This window comes from Quercus robur, chromosome 10, assembly GCF_932294415.1.
Source record: "Quercus robur chromosome 10, dhQueRobu3.1, whole genome shotgun sequence".
NCBI classification, from domain to species: domain Eukaryota; kingdom Viridiplantae; phylum Streptophyta; class Magnoliopsida; order Fagales; family Fagaceae; genus Quercus; species Quercus robur.
Window position 1 is genome coordinate 5,002,147 of NC_065543.1, and position 21,269 is coordinate 5,023,415.

General features: G+C 37.1%; 1 pseudogene; it reads right to left on the bottom strand.

Annotated features, from left to right (window-relative positions):
• Positions 1 to 1,159: 1,159 nt before the first annotated feature.
• On the bottom strand, positions 1,160 to 15,741 carry LOC126703571 (2-oxoglutarate-dependent dioxygenase AOP3-like; annotated as a pseudogene).
• Between the last annotated feature and the right edge of the window lie 5,528 nt (positions 15,742 to 21,269).

A 21,269-nucleotide genomic window follows, 5' to 3' on the forward strand; every position in this document is an offset into this window, starting at 1 on the left:
TTGGATCAAATGGTGACCAATTCTACCACTGTTATCTATTAAATAAGCAAGGGTAATTTAAAGCTTATTTTGTTATTTAAAGGACACAAAAATAATCATTATTTGAATTTATTACAACAATTAAAACAAAAGTAGTAATTTTATTTTCATGGCATGATGGTTTAAAATTAAATCATGCAACAAAAACAAGCAATAATGGGAACAAGCAACAAAACAAGAAGACAATAATGAAATTAACAAGTGCAAGTAATGAAACAAGATCAATTTTATTATGTAATGCATGCTTAAAGTTAACCACCGGGGGGGGTGGGGGGGGGGGGGGGGGGGGGGGAAGATTTGTTTTGTACCAAGCCTTGTTTTTATAGAAAATCATTCATCCTATTTTTTTTCCCCTCTAAATTAAAAACAATAAGACCCATGCTTTTTAATCCATTTAAGTTGTAACAAATTTTGGGTGTTAGAAGATTAATGCTTTAGCAGCAATTTTTTGGGGGTGGGCTAGAGCTTGTGAGAATTGACGGAGATCTAGTTCACTTCTATTTGAGATTATATTTTAATTATTGAAAAAAAAAAATGTAATGCGTGGATAAGTGTGATATGTGGGAGTAACTATAAAATACTCTGATAATAAAATAAATACACAATTCCTTATCTCTCATATTAGTTGGTCTCACTAACATGGTGGGATAAAGAATTCACTTTTGATAATCTGATAGTTACAAATTACAACAATAAGAGCGGGGAGGGTGGAGGAGAGAGATTTGAAACTTAGATGTCTCAAATATTGGAAATATCATGATGTGTCAATTGGGTTACAAGACTTTTGACAACAAGATAAAGAATTTCAACTCCGAAAATTGGGGGATAAAATATTTTTGTTTTTGATATCAAAATACTTTTATTTATTAGTTATATTTAGAGTACATATTCAGCCAAAAAAAAAATTGAAGTACATAACATGTTTATTCATTCCTATATCCTTATTGAAAGCCCATTAAACTTGTGGGAAGCACAATAAAAATAACTTTCTACTTCCTTTTAAAATTTCTTATAAAAACATATCTAAACACTTTTGACTTTAGGAAACTAAGACGCTAAAATCAACCCCCAGTGCGCAATAAAAATAGCATTGAGATATGCTTTTCTGGAATGAATGAGTTCAAACACCACAATAGGCTTTGACTGAAAGTTCTCCGTGACTAGCTTGTGCTTTTTGATCTTTGAAATATTCAAGAATATTTAATGGACGGTATTGTAAAGGGTGATCTTCATCAAAATTCTTCTAGCACACATATTGTCCCATCATTTAATGCAAAAAACCCGAGTGAATATCTCGTCTCATTTTCAGTACTCAACGTAACTCAATGGACACAAGCTTGTATCCTGTCATTGCTCCATACCTTGTTCAAGTGAAACATGCATCGCTCAATTATAATAGAATATATTATAATAACATACTATTTCAAAAGGTACAATCTTGAAATTATTAATTGATAAGTCTAAGTAATATTTTAATTTTTCACAATTATTGACATAGTTTATTGTGAATTGTAGATAATCAGTTAAAAGTAATGTGGCTTCAATCATATACAAGTAATGTGAACAGTTGTGCATAATATTGTATATGGAATATTACTCATGCTCAATGTGAACAATTGTGCATAATATTGTATATGGAATATTACTCATGCTCAACAACCAAAGTTGTTACCAGTTCTGGAAATTAAGACATAAATCGATCATTACACTAAGGAAAAAAAACAATTGTTTCATGAAAAATTAGAATCATGATTACTTTTATTTTCCTAACATGTTTTACATTTTATAAGTTTATACTAGGTAGCATACTTTCATAATATTTCCCACCATAATTACCTATATATTTTCTCATATTCTTAAATATTTTAGGTAGTATAGTATAAGAAAGAGGAATGCTTATAGGAGTTTTGTAATGACAACCATTAATTATAAGTAACCCACCTGGAGCAGTGGCAAAGTTAGGATTTTAGTTGAGGGGAGGCAAGAATTAAAGTAAATATATTTTTAAAATTTTTTATAAAAAATCGATATAAACCATTGTGAGCAACTGTAATTTTCATAAAAAATTATACTAACAAATAACAACGAAAGCAAGAGATTTATTTAATTAAATCCATAAAGACATTAAAATCAGTTTGTCCAACATTACTAAAAGTAAATATTGAAGCCTCTTGGTTTCATGTTGTACTTTTATTATCATCTAGACCTCTTTAGAAGTCAAATCTGGCCACGAGGGAAGCTTTTCTTTTTGTGGCCTTACTAATTTATGGTGTATTAAGTATGTTCTATGCAATTGTTTAACTTTTGTAATGCAATGTTTTCTCTATTTGATGCTTTCATTTCCATTTCTTCCTACTTCCTAGTTAGGATAGTTACTTTTTAGCTACCTTTTCTATTTTTCAACTTTCATAATATAGTGACAGTGTGACACATCAAATGATTCATATTTAATGACTCAAGTCATGTAATCTAATTTTTCATTTTTCCAGCTTTGTTCTTTAATATGGTTGATTCTATCTGATTAGTGCAGCAATTAATATACATCTATATGGACCCATTAATTATATATCATTCTATTTTTTTCTCACTAAAATGCTTTGTTGTAGAACCACAAACAATTGAAATTTCTTAAATAAAAAATAAAAATAAAAAAGGAAAAATTGGGATAAACATCCAAATTGCCATAAATAGTGACATGCTAAATCCTAGGAGAAGATAAAAATTTTTAAAACGATAGTGATGCTAGTTTTGGTTTAAAAGGGGAATAAAGTGCATTGAATGCCTCTATGCCGTGAAAATTTTCCACTTTCTTTGGTGTCAGAGTTATTTTCTTATTTAAGTAGAAACTACTTTTTTGTTTTGATTTTTTTTTTTCCTTAGGTCAGAGGGGGCAAAGCATTTAATGATTTCTATATACTAGTACTCATGAACTTTTTGAGGAGGAGTTAGGGGGGCATTTGCCCCCTCTCAATTACCCCTCTAGCTCCGCCCTATGTTACACAAATCGAAGCATCAGTTTGTAACGTATTAACCATTACAAATGAGAATGAATGCAGAGATCCATTGGTCATTAAAGACAAGATGGCTATAAAGCCAAAGAGGAACAGAAACAAAAGATACACAATTCTAATCCCAAAAATACTCCCAAAGTTGAATTCCATTGTGATATTCCAATTGAATTCCAACTGACTTTATCATATGTTGGAGGGTTTTTGGCACACACCATATCAGTGTATCCATATATCTTTGTTTCACATCTTATTGCAGGTTTGTCCGTTGACAAATTCATCCTCATTGTCCATCAACATAGAAGAGAACTCAACTGACGATTTTTTGCATCATCAGTTTTTCATTGGCAAAAACATGTATTTGGCAAGATTAATAAATAAATTTGTCAACACAAAATAAACAAGTTCAACAATAAATTCGGACAATTATTAAATTTAATGGCATTAGACAAACATATCTAACATATAAAAATGAAAGTGAAATAGAAAGGGAGATAAAATCATTCTTTATTTTTGAAAACAAACATAAGGCACACATGGTTAACCAGAAGATTCACACTAACAATCATGATTGGCTGCTGTGATATGTCTACTTTCTACCATTGTTGCCAATCATGCATCTTCACATTTATAGCCTTTTTTATTTAATACAAGTAGAATCCATCATATTGCACCGTCCAAATGCAATGGTCCTCACCGCAATTCTTTAACCAATGATCATTAGCAAGATAAACATCAAAACTAGCATTGAAGTTATTTTACCAAAAAGAACAATAAAATTCTTTTGTGCCATATATAGCATTGTGAAAAGAGAATTCCCATTGTTCATTAGGCTAAAGAGTTCTAATGCCCAAATCATCTTATGCTGATTGACAATGATAGTTTAAAGTTTCGATGTTGAGGTTGTCGATGATTTGTACATGTTTCTTTTTAAACGAATAAGAACTAATTAGGCCAAAGACTAAGAGAAGGACAAACACAAAACTATAAAACTGGGATATTATCTTTTGTTTCATCTTGCTAGTGCTCAAAAAAGATATTTTATTACACTTGAAATGCATTTTACTTCTACTTTTATAGCCCAAAATTATTGAGTTGTACGTATACAAAACATGTCCAAATTCAATGTGACTACCATGTGCGTTTCAATTTTCATTGGAAAAGGTGTGTTGGCCTTGCATAAGGTTTACTAAAAAGTTATTAATACCTAATTAATCTTCATTAATACATGACCTAAAAAGTTATTAATACATAAAAAATATGTCATTAATACATAACCTAAAAAGTTATTAATACATAACTTAATCGTCATTGATACATTACCTAAAAAATTATTAATACATAACAAATTTGTCATTAATACACAACTTAGAAAGCTATTAATACATAACTTAATCGTCATTAATACATGACTTAGAAAGTTATTAATACATAACTTAATCATCATTAATATATGACCTAAAGAGTTATTAGTACATAACGAATGCGCCATTAATACATGACTTAGAAAGTTATTAATACATAACTTAATCGTCATTCATACATGACTTAGAAAGTTATTAATACATAACTTAATCATCATTAATACATGACCTAAAAATTTATTAATACATAATGAATCCGTCATTAATACATGGCCTAAAAAGTTATTAATACATGATGAATTTGTCATTAATACATGACTTAGAAAGTTATTAATACATAACTAAATCGTCATTAATACATGACCTACAAAGTTATTAATACATAACTTAATCGTCATTAATACATGACCTAAAGAGTTATTAATACATAACGAATTCGTCATTAATACATGACTTAAAAAGTTATTAATACATAACTTAATCGTCATCATTAATACATAACTTAATCGTCATCATTAATACATGACTTAGAAAGTTATAACTTAATCGTTATTAAAATATGACCTATAAAGTTATTAATACATAACTTAATTGTAATTAATACATGACCTAGAAAGTTATAATTGTGAGTGCAATTGGTCCCTCAAGTTTCAAGTGAGCACTATTAGTCCCTTAAGTTTTAAAAAATGAGCATTATTGGTCATCTGTTAACTTTGACTAATTTTATTACCCATGTGTTTAACGAAATAATGATGTGTCAACTTTTAAGTGACATGGCATATTTTTTATTATTAAAAAATTACACATGACCAACTCACAATTTGAGTTGTCAAAAAAAGTTTTAACTTAGACTTATCCCAATCCCCAAATAACCCAAATCCCGTTCACCTATACTTCAATGTCAGCCTCCATTGCAATACCAACAACCAAGCCTCAACTGCTATAGATCTCATTGTGAAATAAAAACCTCACACATTTTTTTCTATTATATACACTTGGTTCAAATCAAATATTAAAATTCGAAAAAAAATGGTTTCTTTTATATAAATTTGGATCTTTTATGTAGCTAGCTATGGGTCTAAACAATGAAGTTGACCCAATCTTTGGTAACAAAGAAACGAAGGAGAATATCAAGGCTTTTTGAAGTAGATCCATTCTTTTGTATAGATCTTTTAAGGGGGAAGAAAACAAAATGGTTTGGACTCTCTATAAAAGTCATGGATTCTGTGTGAAAGATTATTACGAGGCTTTGAGAACAGGGGCTGACAAGCTTTTCTTGGCAAAATATATGGCAAGTTGAGGTCCCATGACGTGTGGCCTTTTTTGGTTGGCCTCATGAATAAATCTTAACGTTGTATAATTTGAGAAGATGAGGAATTATAATTAGGGGTGTGCAGCCAACCCACCGACTCGCCAAAACCGACTCGACCCAACCCAACTCGCCGGGTTGGGTCGGTTTTTAGGGCTTGGTGGGTTGTGTTGGGTCACAAGATTTTTTTAATAGTGGGTCGGGTTGGGTTCAGGTCATAAAATTTCAAACCTGCCAAACCGGACCCGACCCATCCATATATTTAAAATATATTATATAATTAATAATTTTTTTTTAAATAACCAACTCTTCCTCCTATCCTCTATCCTATATAAAAGCCAATATTAATGTATATTAGTTCATATATTAATGTATATTTTGTTTAACAACTCAGGTGGTAGGTATGATATTTTTTTTTTCTCCTCAATTGAATAATAATAGTAATAAAATAAATAAAAAAATTTGTCCAACCCATGGGTTCAACCCAACCCATGTGGGTTGGGTTGGACTTATGTGATGGGTTGGGTTGAATTTTTTTTAATCCACTATGGTGGGTTGGGTCAAAAATTCCTCTTAACCCAACCCAACCCAACCCATACACAGCCCTAATTATAATCCTTAATTAGGGTCATTGTGGCTTTTGTCAAGAGTTGTGGAGTTCAGCAAAAAGATTTGGATTTTGCTATGAGTTTACAATGGTTATGGCTTGATATTTGGAATTCTGTGGAGGCTTGTATAGAGGTTCTGGCTTAAGGGTTTTGGGTTGTTTAGGGATTGGGATAAGTCTAATTTGTAAAAAAAGTTTGAAATTTTAGATTTTGAGTTTGTGCTTATGTGTAATTTTTTAATAATAAAAAATATCCCAAGTCATTTACAAATTGACATGTCATTGTTTTGTTAGACATGTAAGCAATAAAACTAATTGAAGGACCAATACAAGACATTTTTAAATCTTAAGGGACTAATTGCACTCACTTGAAACTTGATGGACCAATTGCGCTCACAAGGTAAACTTCAAAGACTAACAGTGTAGTTTCGCCAAAAGTTATTAATACATAATGAATCCGTCATTAATACATGACCTAAAAAGTTACCGTTTGTTTGTTTAGACCCTTTAAAACAAATTGTTTAACCTAATATATTATCCAAGTGATTACTTAGGTTAATTATCTGATCGAGGTTAAACAGAAATAAATCATTTCATGCAATGCAAAAAAAATAAATAAGAGAATAATATGATTACCCAGAAAAACCAATGAAACAGTCTAGTTTCAATGTAAAAAGCATGAGAATGATTTCACCTAACTATCCTCAAGGTAAAACAAATTCACTATGATAGAATAGAAGTTTACAATAGATTTTTTCCCAAAATCTAAAGCTACCTCTTGTAGAACTTACTCACACGACCACATGCAGCTCCGAATCCATGGACTCTTCTATCTTGAATCTGTAACACAAACACCCATGTTTGTGATTTTGAAATCTCACTCAAAGGTTTCAAATCACCATTAGTAGTTGATCTTGTAGCAGCAACTTTTATAACACCGGATCTTGAGTTTCTTCAAAGAATATTACCGGTAGAAGACTTGAGAAAGCTTTAGGTACAAAAACCCTAGATCTACAATTAGAGGCATAAAAATCACTCTTCTCTCACTTAAAAATCCCTCTACGGTTAGCTTATAATGTCCTTTAAATACAGGAAAAAAAGGATCGCAATTTGGGTTTCAAACGAACAAGTTATGGGCTTTTTACGTTTGCCAATTTGCAACTTCCAATCGATTGAAAAATTCTCTTGATCTATCGAACCAGTCTAATTTTGACTTTCTAAACCTGTAGCTTGTATGTTCTTTAAATTCTGACTTGCAGCACTTTGAGCATTGTCTAATATGACTTCATAGACTCTAAGATCTATATCTTGACAAGTTTATGTTCATGGTTTGCCAATTGTTCTAAACTTTTAGAACCTAACATTTATTAATGCATAACTTAATTGTCATTAATACATGACTGAAAAAGTTATTAATACATAACTTAATTGTCATTAATACATTATCTAAAAAGTTATTAATACATAATAAATACATCATTAATACATGACTTAGAAAGTTATTAATACATAACTTAATCGTCATTAATACATTACCTAAAAAGTTATTAATACATAATGAATCCATCATTAATACATGACTTAGAAAGTTATTAATACATAACTTAATCGTCCAGAGTCCCCCAAGGCGTCCGTCTCGTCAAGGTCCACATCCTTGATGATGGAATAAGCCGTTTGGATGGCATGCTACTCATCCCTCACCAGAAGAGGGACTTGCGAAGGGACTAGCTCATTAATGACGGGGACACAAGGTGTCATCAAACCCTTAACCACACCATGACGGGGAGGGTTAGGATTACTCTGGGATCCTGTTAAGTCTGAAGCGATGGGTTGGCTAATGATCTTCTTCGCCAAACGTCCCCCGTCAGCTTGATTCTTCCTCTTATGGCTTGTCTTAGCAGCAGGGGCAGACAAACTACCAGCCTTTGTTTGAAGGTCTGTAGCCTTCTTCACCGCCAAAGCCCTTTTCAGCCCCAACTCCATCTCTGCAAAACTAAAAACAAGAGTAAGATAAAGGACGGGCAAATCAAAATAGAGAGAGTGAAGAATAAAAAAGAGACGGACAAAAATATTTACGTCAGCAAGATTGAGCATCTAACCTTCTTGCTTCAACCATCGGCACTATTCCTCCACAATATGCGTGGAGAGTGTCAAGCGTCACTAGCTTCTTTCAACTCCTCTCTATTAAGGGAATCTTTAAGATTCATCCCAAAAAGTCCCTCTGCTCCTTGCTGATCATTGTCAGCGCTTGAGTTGACGGACCAAAAACAAGAAAGGGTTAGCGACGGAATAACAGGAATAAGCAAAAAAGAGAAAGGTAGCATCTGATTTTACGACTGTAGACATCGCATTTTGTACCCATTAATAAATTTTGGTCCCCGACCCTAGTGATGAGCTTGATATATGTCAACCAAGGTGGAACATAATACAGGACGCAACATGTGATCGATGTGGAGAAGATGTCGAAGATTGTATCCATGCATTGTGGGGGTGCCAAATGGTGAAACATGTCTGGTGGGAAATGGAATGTTGCAGGAAATTTTTATCTAAAAAGTTTGCAAGCTTCTAAGATTTATTCCAAGGAATTATTGCACAAAAAAATCAGAAGTTGGCGGAACTCTTTGCATACATGGGGTGGAGTATCTGGTACAACTGAAATGCAAAACGGGTAGGTTCAATTTCTGTGCCAATGCAAAAAATATACAAGGATGCCATTGAACGGTTGCAGGAGTTTCACTCAGTGCAGGAAGAGCCATCATAACAAGATTGGGTACCCCACCCAACTCAATGGTTGGACCTTCACCTTCAATTTACAAAATAAATTTTGATGGTGCAACTTTCATTGATACGGACTCGGCGGGACTAGGTGTGGTTGTGCGAGACTCAGATGGCATGGTTATTGCATCCCTATCGGAACGCATCAGATTACCACCAATGATTGCAGACCTGGAAGCACTGGCATGCAAAAGGGCCATCTTGTTTGCACTAGAAATTGAGCTCCAAGATGTGGTGATCGAAGGTGACTCAGAGGTTATTATCAACCATCTCAAACCAGTCCAACCTTGTATGACAGCTTTTGGCCACTTAATAGAGGAAGCCCGAGCACTATCAGGAGAGTTGAGATCGGCATCCTTTTCACATACAAGACGTAAAGGAAAGAACGTAGCAGATAAGTTAGCAAAGTTAGCAAAAATTTTGCATGAACCACAAGTGTGGATGGAGGATATTCATAGTAGTGCAATGCATTTTGTAACTCTTGAAAGAGGCTTTATGCTTGATTAATGAAAAGCCCATTATCGTTTTCTCAAAAAAAAAAAAAAATCACAATAGTTTGGAAGTAATCACAACTCAAAAGTGCTCAAATTGCATTGAAATCAATACTAAAAAGTGACCTTTACTCACTGTTTTGACCATAACTTTTGATTCACAAATGATTTTTTTTTTATTGAAGTTTGTTTTATTGGAAAATAGACATCCTGGGCTTTTGAACACAAATTTTGTCTACTTTGGACTTATATTGAGTGAGTTATGACTGTTTGACGTTAGGTCAACTAGGTAGTCTGGTTTTCTGGGATTTAAAACTTCATTTTAAAGGCCCAAAACATCATTATTTGATGTGGGCCGGCCCATAGACCCTTGAGCATGTCCAGAGATCATTAAACAGCCCCCAAAACCCTAATTTTTACTTATAAATACTCACCTTATGTCTCCAATCAAAACGCTAGCTAGAGAGAGTGATTTTTTTGCCTCCATCTTCTCTAAAACCTTTTTTTCCTCTTTTCAAAACCCTAGGGCATCACCTTAGAACGTTTTTTTATAGAATTAAAACCTTTCTTTAGTTAGTTCTAAGGTGGAAACGATTTTCCAAAATTGATTTCTCAAAAACCTTTTTCAATTAAAGTTTGTTCTTGAGTTGTGATTACCTAAACTATTGTGTATTTTTTATTATTCTTGTCCTATCAATCTAATCTTTGTGTTGTAGGCACTAAGGGGTTGGTTAATCAAACTCTAAACTCATAGTCTAAAGCAAGGTGAGTGTTCTTTCAATGAACTCTTTCTTTGTTCAATAAGATTCACATGAGTTTCTTAACATCGTTTTATATTTTTTTTATTTGATTTGTTTGATATTCATGACTATGTTTGATATGTATTAATCTGATTTTAGGTTATTTATAATATGTTCTTCTTGTTCTTATATTGTTATTGCAATCCCTAGGTTAGTTCAACATGTTTATTGATTTAATGTAGTTTAGTTTAATTGTTTGTTTTGTTTCATGTTTTGTTGTTTATGTTGATGTTTTATGTTTTTGTTTTAGGTTAGTTTAGTTTTTTAGGGTTTCTAACACCCTTGTTTGATCTCACATGTTATATGTTTGTTTGATTAAATCTCTAAAAATGTAGTTTTTTTTTTTTAAATCTATATTAAAGGCTGTGTATGCATACTTGGGTACATGTACGCATATTTCATATATGCGTATGCATGCTTGAGTATATATACGCACCCCGAATCTAGATTAGGGTAAAATCTTGTTTTTATTATCTTCGATCATTTTCCATATGTTATTTGATTCTGTTTGATTACGTTTTAGGTTAATTATTTAGGTTTAATTGTTTTCCATGTTGTTTGAGAATTTTTTGCCATGTTTAGTTTATTTGATTTTCTTTCCTTGTGTGTTTTATTTAATTGTCAACTTGCCATGTTTATTTTATTTTGTTTGTTTGTGTTTGATTTGTTTCCTTTCATATTGTGATAGTTTCTAACATGTTATGTGTGTTATTTTCTTAATTGCATGATGTATGTTTAGGATAAGGATTAGGGCTCTCTTAATAAACTCTTTAATTAAATATAGCCTAGCAACACATAATAGAGGCCGGCCCACAAGCCAGGCAGTCTTGGGTGCCTAACACCTTCCCAAGCCGTACCCAAACTCCGGACCCATAACTTGGTACGTGGACCCATGTGTGTAAGTAATTGGCCCAAAAACCCAATATGGTTCCTAAACCTAATCTAGGTGGCGACTCCATTAGCCCACAACAACGGAAGGTTAATTACACTACGGACAACTCACCAACAGTACCTAAAACTCCCCAAGTATTATCAAACTCAACTACATCCACCCATTCTTCTGGTCTACACACTCAATCCGTCCCCTAAATAAAGAAATATCTACCTTTCCAATCTCGATTGGAATCAGGCACGTCCTTCGCTAGTTTCAACGTCTACTTTCACGTCACAAAATTGTAAAAACACTTTGAACCTGCTATCTGCTGGGGTTTATAATAGAAAAAGAACTCGTCTAAGGTAAGCTAACGGTGGCCCCCACTCATCTGCCCCTATAGCACTTCAGCACCAATAAAGATCCTCTAAGCGTTGGGATAGATCTGCCTGACAAACATGCCTAGGTAGTCCGCGAGCTGACGATGCAATGCAGTAAAAGGCAGTCTCAGCACCATGACCAAGGCAGACTCATAAAAGCCGACTTTCGCCTTCTATCCGGAGTAGCACTTCTCATTTTTACCCAGCAACCTTAAAGGTATATGGCTGGGTATTTGGAAACAATCATGGAGTTTGTTAAACACCTTCACCGACAATTTGGGGAGAAAGTTGTTCACTAACCAGATCTTAGGGAGACTAAAAGGCCTAAAATCATCGCTCGACAATTCAAAGCCCTTTCCGTCTCCTTCCCCATCCTCTTCCTTTCCGTCCTCTTCTTCTCCAAATTCTTCTTCTCCGTCTCCCTCACCTTTGTCCCTCTCTCCCTCTACCTCTTCTCTTTCTAACTCCACCTCTTCATCTCCCTCCACTTTTTCTTCTTAAAGGTGAGTTGACGGTTCCTTCTTTTGAAAGTCTGTCCAATCTCCCACCATAGGGTCATTGCTCGACGGACCGACATGTTCATCATCTAGAGGAATCAACGAAACATGACCGCTCGTCACTTTACTACCACCTAACATCCTCTCACCTACAAGCGACGAATAAAAGCTAGGTGGTCACTCAAACGTAAGCTAAATACTAGACTGGCGACCAAGGAGGGTCGATTGAAAGAAGAATGAGTATATAAGGAAAAAGAAATTACCTTGCAAAGACGATGGTAGAAAATGAGCTCAACAAAGTAGCGAAGCGTAAGGACGAATAACAGGCAACGGACGGATAGAACTGAAGCTAGAGCTCTAGGTGAATTTCTGAGTAAAATAAAAAAGTAAACTTCAAAAGGGCGTGGGCATATTTATAAAACAAAGGAGCACGAAAAAACGAAGCGACACAACGCTTCCTATGAACGAATTAGAAGACACAACATGTCACCCCACAAAATGCAAAGACCTTTTTGCCCTTCATTTATGACATAGATTTTCGAGACGAAGAACATTAAATGATGAAAATATTTTATGTACTCCACGACCCTTCAACTACCCCGACGGGTCATGGAGTAAGGGGCAGCTAATGAGGGTATTTTCGTCTGGCAAGAATTTTGGTTGTTCACCCGTCCTAAACGACCCCAACGGGCTCAAGCCTCCATTTCTCTCCATCCATCTTGGTACTCACAGGAACGGACAATCCTTGTCCTCACCATCCCGATGACAAGCTGCGAAGCCTACCAACCATGAGCCCGTCATTATAGAGGCCTCGGATTTGTCATAATATGTTCCATCGTCAGATCTTAGGGTACAGATGAATGGAGATGCCACCCCTAGGAGACTCATTAGGTAGCTCACATTCTATAGACAGATTGTTTCTTGCGTCAACAATTACACACTAACGGATAGAAGCCGGACCACGCCTACGGGTAGACCTAATGGGCCCCACAATCCTTTACATAGTCTCCATGCATATATCCTCATATGGAAATATCTTGCGCACCACTCCCAAAAACCCTACTACACGCCCATATCTTCCTTGTATGCAAAAACACCCTAAAATCATGGAACCCTAATTCCAGATCTTTTCTACAAGGAAAGATCCCTACATTCAAGAGATATTGGTTTGCTATTCAACACTATATAAGCATTAGACCTCCTTTTCTCCCAGGTACGCAGAAAATCCCTAGCTCTCACACTATAGAGTTCTTGGAGATTTCTCATTCACTAACTTAACCTTCAGAGGGTCTTTGGCTGGCACCCCACCGGTGCTCTTTGTTTGGTTCTTGGTTTTTTGTTCTTCAGGTAGCCTTTGGATCGATCGAGGACAATCAGCTCACTGACAATTTTTGTGCATTATCAGACAATATTGTAAAGGGTGATCTTTATCAACTAATTCTTCTGGCACACATATTGACCCATCATTGAATGCAAACAACTCGAGTGAATATCTCATCTCATTTTCAATACTCAATGTAACTCGTTGGACGCAAGCTTGTATCCTGTCACTGCTCCATACCTTGTTCAAGTGAAACATGCATCAATCAATTATAATAGAATATATTATAATAACATACTATTTCGAAAGGTGCAATATGAAATTATTAATCAATAAGTCTAAGGACACAATATTTTTCACAACTATTGTCATAATATATTATGAATTATAGATAATAAAAGGGGAATTCAATGATGAACCCAGTCAAAAGTAATGTTTGCTTCAATCATATACAAGTAATGTAAACAGTTGTGCATAATATTGTATATGGAACATTACTCAGGCTCAGTAACCAAAGTTGTTAACAGCTCTGGAAATTAAGACTTAAATTGATCACAACACTAAGAGAAAAAAAACATTTGTTTCATGACAAAATAGAATCATAATAACTTTCACTAGTTTCCTAACATGTTTTACATGTTATAAGCTTATACAAGCTAGAATACTTTTATAACATTTCCCACTATATTTACCAATATTTTCTCATATTCTTAAATATTTTTTGGTAGTATAGTATAAGAAAGAGGAATGTTCATAGGAGTTCTGCAATGACAACCATTAATTATAAGTAACCCACCTGGAGTGCATCAGCTTCTAAGAATATAAAGGTTGAAGGGGAGGGATCAAAACCAATCCATTCACCATTCTTAGTTTTTATCTCAAGGCCCTTTATACGATTTTGATGAAGTATGAAAGTGAAGTGTTTGTCCGTGTGGTTTTTAAGGCCTGTGTTGGTCCCTGTCTTTTGAGGTTCATTATACTTTAGAAATGCGATAGTATGAGTAGTTGATTCCATGTGAGAGTTATAGTATTTCTCTGCACCATAATTTTCAAATACCAATCTCATCACCATTTTATCTAATTCTTCCATCTTCTTCACATATGAATCTGCAATCTCACTAACCAAGAGACAAATCACAAAAGTAGTGTTACATGATGAAAACCATTAACATGTATTGTTTAAAGGAGAATGCTGAAATTACTATCCAAATTTTACTACAAGAAACTTATAAACTGGCATGACAATAGATGTGAGATGTCTATTCAAGATCGTAATAAATATATATTAGAACTATCTTTTTCTATGATTGGTGACATATATTTGCAAAGCACACATGCATGTAGTAAAATTTTAGTATCCTTAGCATCACTCTTGTTTAAAAAATCAAGTAATGTAAGAAACAACAAATTTCACCATTTTTTCACAACTCTTTAAGGTGACAAATTATAATTGGTATAAAATTATTTTCATATGAGTCCACCATTGGTACCATTTTCATTACCAACACAGTAATTAATTATGAAAAGATTATATAATTTATTGTGATAATAGACCTTTTTTTTTTTTTTAAATACTAAATATTTTTAACACACATACATGGGAGAGGGGAGAAGGTTTTAAAGAAATTGACAGTGGTATATATCTAAAAAGTCCTAACTCTTAAATACATAGCATAGGCTTTAAACCTCTTTAACTTACACTTATTTTTCAATGTAGGATTAACTCACTATTTTTTCTTTTGAGAATACTAAGTATTTTTAACACACACATGGGGAGAGGGGAGAAGGTATTAAAGAAACTGACAGTAATATTATCCAATAGACTTATTGTTAAAAACCAGTACTTATTCATATCAAAGATAAAGTTTTTATAGACTACTATGTTTTGTCAACTATATAAGAGTATTTCATGCATTATAAATCATACAAATAGCTAAATGTATTTGTTTCTGATAGAGATGTCCGCAGATTTCAAATCCCTCTTCTTCAATCACCAAACGTTCGTGGAGAGCACTAGAGGCATAGCCATGGAAAGGCTTTTCATAAGTGATTTTCTTTTTGGTTTCTGTGGGAAAATCAAACAACTCACGCACTGCATCAAAGATTTTATTGTGAAGTTGTAAAGAAACTTTATGGCCAAGTTCTATTACAAAACAACCATACTCTTTAAGTGCATGGCAAACTTGTTTGCGCATTGAGAACCATGAACCTGTACCAGGCTTCAAGTCCTCACTAGAAAAATCAAGAACTGGAATCTTAGCCCGTGTTTGGATAGCCATGGTTAATGGTTTCTTTTCCTGTCCACCTAGGAATTAAGTTAATTTGAGCTCGTCTCAAAACAATAAAGGCAAAGCTGTGGAATTGATGCATTGATATGGCAGGTTAATTTACAGATATAAGTCAAAGTAGTGTAGTGTCTAGAAAAGGACAAATAGGGAAGATGTGATATTATATAGAAGTATGATTTTTTGTTTGCATGTTGATGTTTATATATATATATATATAAAATAAATTTTTATTTTTTGATTTTTAGCCAAAAGATAGTCAAGGAATGCATATTATAAATTAACAACAACAGAGTCAAGTTTGTAGGCTATCTTGCTTTGCTCTCGTCTCCAACTTTAAACCTTTTTATTATATTAAAAAAATTTAATGAATGCCTAAGGCCATTTGTGGGGTCCAATAATTTATGGGCCCGGCCCACACGCTTATGGGAAGCCCACCGGTCTTAAACTGAAGGAGGCCAGGGCCCAAGCTCGAAACTAGGAAACATAAAAATAGCCCGAAGACGTAGCCGAGGACGGTTTCGTCCTCGGCAGGCCCAAAACCTCAGGGATAGTAATGGAACACGAGTAAGCTAGAAAAATCAGAAAATATCCTGGGGAAGTTGTCTTTAATGCCCTTCCCTGACATGACACTGCCCCTAACAGAGCCGGGATCTTAGGCTTTATGGATCATCTACAGTAATTTTGGGATTAGACTGATGGGACGGATATCTGTCCTGGAAAGATCGACCCTACACGTGGACGAAGGACAACGAACGTAGGCTAGTATAAAAGAGAATGTTATGTGACCAAAAGGGAGGCTCCCATCTAGCTTCTGGAGAAAGACTTGATGAAAGAGAATGCCTGGAGAATATACGCCGGACACCACCTAAAAACCTGCCGACGGGTAACCGGGGACAACACCATCGCTCCTCGGACATGATCCGAGGAGCCAAATCCTCCTAGATACAAGATTGAAGGGCCTGAATATCCAGCCCAAAGCTTTATCTCATGCTGGTTCACCTAAAGTCCAGCCCGAAATGTCCCCCTGTGATCCAACGCTGGCCTTTCAAGCCCACTCTCTACAAATACTATTGTGAGGGACTTTCCGCGTGCGAGCCCAACACAGTCGTTGGGCCGTTAAAGATTTTGTGTCCCTACAATTGGCGCCGTCTGTGGGAAGGCTTGCGCGTTGGCGTAGGAGGTGTTTGAGTCAACTCTCTAGCCAACTGAGGTTTGTGGGATTCCCTCCATCTCCGGCGACATGCCGTCGTTGCTCCGACCCGAATTTTTGCTAGGGGCTACGCCCTGCAGTGTCAACAGCGCGGACAGCTCTAGGGGCTTCCGGATTCAGGCCAAATCCCCCCGCCATGGTCTAGGGGCTGATCTCCAACAAGTTTTGGACAGAACCAAGGCCTTGCATGGTCCCCGGACCCAAGCCTCTGGGGAAACCAACTACTTAAAAAGAAGCATACAAGTTTTGGACAGAACCAAGGCCTTGCATGGTCCCCGGACCCAAGCCTCTGGGGAAACCAACTACTTAAAAAGAAATCTTACAAGTAATGGACAGAACCAAGGCCTTGCATGGTCCTCGAACCCAAGCCTATGGGGAAACCAAGTACAAAAAAGAAATCTTACAAGTAATGGACAAAACCAAGGCCTTGCATGGTCCTCGGACCCAAGCTTATGGGGAAACCAAGTACAAAAAAGAAATCTTACAAGTAATGGACAGAACCAAGGTCTTGCATGGTCCTCGGACCCAAGCCTATGGGGAAACCAAGTACAAAAAAGAAATCTTACAAGTAATGGACAGAACCAAGGCCTTGCATGGTCCTCGGACCCAAGCCTATGGGGAAACCAAGTACAAAAAAGAAATCTTACAAGTAATGGACAGAACCAAGGCCTTGCATGGTCCTCGGACCCAAGCCTATGGGGAAACCAAGTACAAAAAAGAAATCTTACAAGTAATGGACAGAACCAAGGCCTTGCATGGTCCTCGGACCCAAGCCTATGGGGAAACCAAGTACAAAAAAGAAATCTTACAAGTAATGGACAGAACCAAGGCCTTGCATGGTCCTCGGACCCAAGCCTATGGGGAAACCAAGTACAAAAAAGAAATCTTACAAGTAATGGACAGAACCAAGGCCTTGCATAGTCCTCGGACCCAAGCCTATGGGGAAACCAAGTACAAAAAAGAGATCTTACAAGTAATGGACAGAACCAAGGCCTTGCATGGTCCTCGGACCCAAGCCTATGGGGAAACCAAGTACAAAAAAGAAATCTTACAAGTAATGGACAGAACCAAGGCCTTGCATGGTCCTCGGACCCAAGCCTCTGGGGAAACCAACTACTTAAAAGGAAGCATACAAGTTTTGGACAGAACCAAGGCCTTGCATGGTCCTGGGACTCAAGCCTATGGGGAAACCAAGTACGCAAAAGCGCCATCGGAGTTCCCTAACTCCCAGTCGATTGCTCGGATGGAATATTTATAAATCATCAGCCTTGGACGATATTCACGCGCTTATCACAGAATACCCAATTGATATCCCGTGTACAAACGAAAAACTGGAATCAGCCTACGTCAAAGCTTACTACATAAGCAAGAAAAAGAAAAATACAAGAAAGCTGGAGAAAGCCGAGGAGGTATGTCGGAGGAAAGGTTGGCTACAGCTCCGAGACCTTACTCTTCCCCCGCACCCTTACCTGCCCATAACTCAGGCAGCTCAAGAGACCCAACTTGAACCTGACACCGTTGAAGAAAAGGTGCAGGGAGTTGGAGGTGGTGGGGCTTTCTCTAAATATACGCCTGCCGCAAAGCAGAGGCGCTGATGGAGGAAAATCTTTCTTCTGCCACACCAAAACTCTGGCATGGACAGAACCTGCTTCGGATTTTGACTAAAAGAGGGGAAGATTCCTTTCCCCCTCGGTGGAGATGGAGTACTCTCCTGAACTTGTGCTTCCTGTGCCCATACCTTACTGTTATAAGCCTCATGAAGACACGGCGCTTCTGCGGCGGAGGAAGTTCTTTCTTCCCAGCCCTCGCTTTCAACATGTTATGCCAAGAAAGGAGAACTCCGGGTATGGGAAGCGTGATGTGGGAGAAAACTAAAAGGATGGGTGTATATATAAAGCAACCCTCTCTCCCTCCTATTTATTTGAAAAGACAAGATAGTGGCAGTCAACTCACGCGGCGTCCCAAGGAGCACTACAGACAAAGTGGTCTTGGCTCAACTTCCAACGTCAACTGCAGCCAAGAGACTGAAGGAGCCTCGTAAAGGCGCGCCTCGATCTTTGGGGCGTCAGAGAAGTACTGCATGGCCAGGGGTTGCAGAAATATCTCTTAATCCGCGGATTCATTTAAATTCGCGGCCCAGGCCCGCTTTGAGTGAAGGCCCAGGGACACCCTGTTTGGCACCTCGGGAAATGCCCAATGAAAGGGAAAATCTGAACTCAAAGTCTTGGACAGAACCTAAGGCTTACATGATCCTCGGACTCAAGCTAAAAGGGAAAACCAAGTACTGATGCAGACATTGGTCTTGGACAGAACCTAAGGCTTGCATGGTCCTCGGACTCAAGCTAAAAGGGAAAACCAAGTACTGATGCAGACATTGGTCTTGGACAGAACCTAAGGCTTGCATGGTCCTCGGACTCAAGCTAAAAGGGAAAACCAAGTACTGATGCAGACATTGGTCTTGGACAGAACCTAAGGCTTGCATGGTCCTCGGACTCAAGCTAAAAGGGAAAACCAAGTACTGATTCAGACATTGGTCCCGGACAGAACCTAAGGCTTGCATAGTCCTCGGACTCAAGCTAAAAGGGAAAACCAAGTATCGATAAAGACACAATTCTCGGACTCAAGCCTAAGGGAAAAATCAAGTACATAAGGTAAAACGCGTAAGTCCTGAACAAAATCCAGGTTTTGCAAAGTCCTCGGACTCAAGCTTCTTGGGAAATCAACTGCCCGAATGAAGAAATTTCTCGGCTTAAATGCTGAAAAGGGTTAAGTCTCGCGTATCATGGAAATGGCAGAACAACCTAATGATCGTCAGCCTAAAGAGGCCATTCATCCGGTGGGTAACACGTCCTCGGATAGCTACTTCTTACATCTTATTGAAGCATTTAATACCCATCACGGCTAATTTTAAGATAAGTCTCATTCCTCACTGGTCGGATTGCTATGTTGAATAATAATTTTGCTAAAGTCATCGTGGCATCTTTTTATCAACGATTACTTTGGCCTTATTTATTATCGATTGAAATGCTATACTATTATGCCGAGCAGCGCTTTCACATTTGTTAAAATATATAAACAAGACATACGAAATAGAGTAACAATAACTTTTATTAATATGAAAAATTGTTACAACGTACAAAGAAGGGCTTAAACGAGCCTATACAAAAAATGAACTGCTAAAACAGTAACAACATCCGTAACACAAGTAAGTAAACCATCAGGTGTCTTCTGAATTCGCCTTCAAAGTCTTTCTGAAATCTATGCCTCAGTACTGCTCATATCAGGAGAAGATCCTTATACAAAAATAATGAAGGAGAAGGAAGAAGAATTAGAAGACATGGAAGCACTTCAGCAAGCTCTTGTCACTGAAGAATGCAAGGGAAAAAGAAGATGGAGGACATGAGCGGGAAGGAGGAGAAGAAGAGGGAAGCAATGAAAAGAAAGTAAAAGGAGCAAAAGAGGGAGAAGGGGAGCCATATTAGGTATGCTCATGAGAGAGCGGATGGAGATGACAAGGGAGGCTTTCGACTCAGTCACACCAGAAATGGGGTGTGACGAGTCCCTGCTTCGGATTTTGGCTAAAAGAATGGGGAGGCAAATCTTAAGCCTCCGCCATCCTTGCCCTGACCGAGCCATCTCAAGTTTTGTCAGGACATGGCATTTCTGGGAAAGGAAGGATTTGTTCATGGTGGATTACTATGAGAAAAGTATTATTGAGTAGGGAGGAACCGAATGGAGGAAGTGGATTCTGAGAAGAACGTGAGGGATTCAGATATGAGGGAGTCACCCTCTGTCTTCTCTCTTTATATAGGGAACGAAGAAGAGGGTATGTGACACATTCAGATCCCCAGGGAAAGCCAGAGTATAACGCGCCGTTTCGTTCTCCCACACCATCAGTAACCGTTGCATCTGGGAGGCCTCGTAAATGGGAAGACATTAAAGACACGCTGCAGATAACCACGCAGCATAACGGCAACGTGTGCAAATCCAGGAAAAACGGCTCGTAGACCGGTGCGTTCCTTGTGGAGGGGAAGAGTCGCCAGAGTTGATCAAGATCCGAAGAAAGTGAACGGCAATAAGGGCTTGACATCATCAAAATCCACCTGTCCTACCATGATGTTGGACAGCAGGATTTTGAGGGGCTAATGTGGGGTCCAATAATTTATGGGCCCGGCCCACACGCTTATGGGAAGCCCACCGGTCTTAAACTGAAGGAGGCCAGGGCCCAAGCTCGAAACTAGGAAACATAAAAATAGCCCGAAGACGTAGCCGAGGACGGTTTCGTCCTCGGCAGGCCCAAAACCTCAGG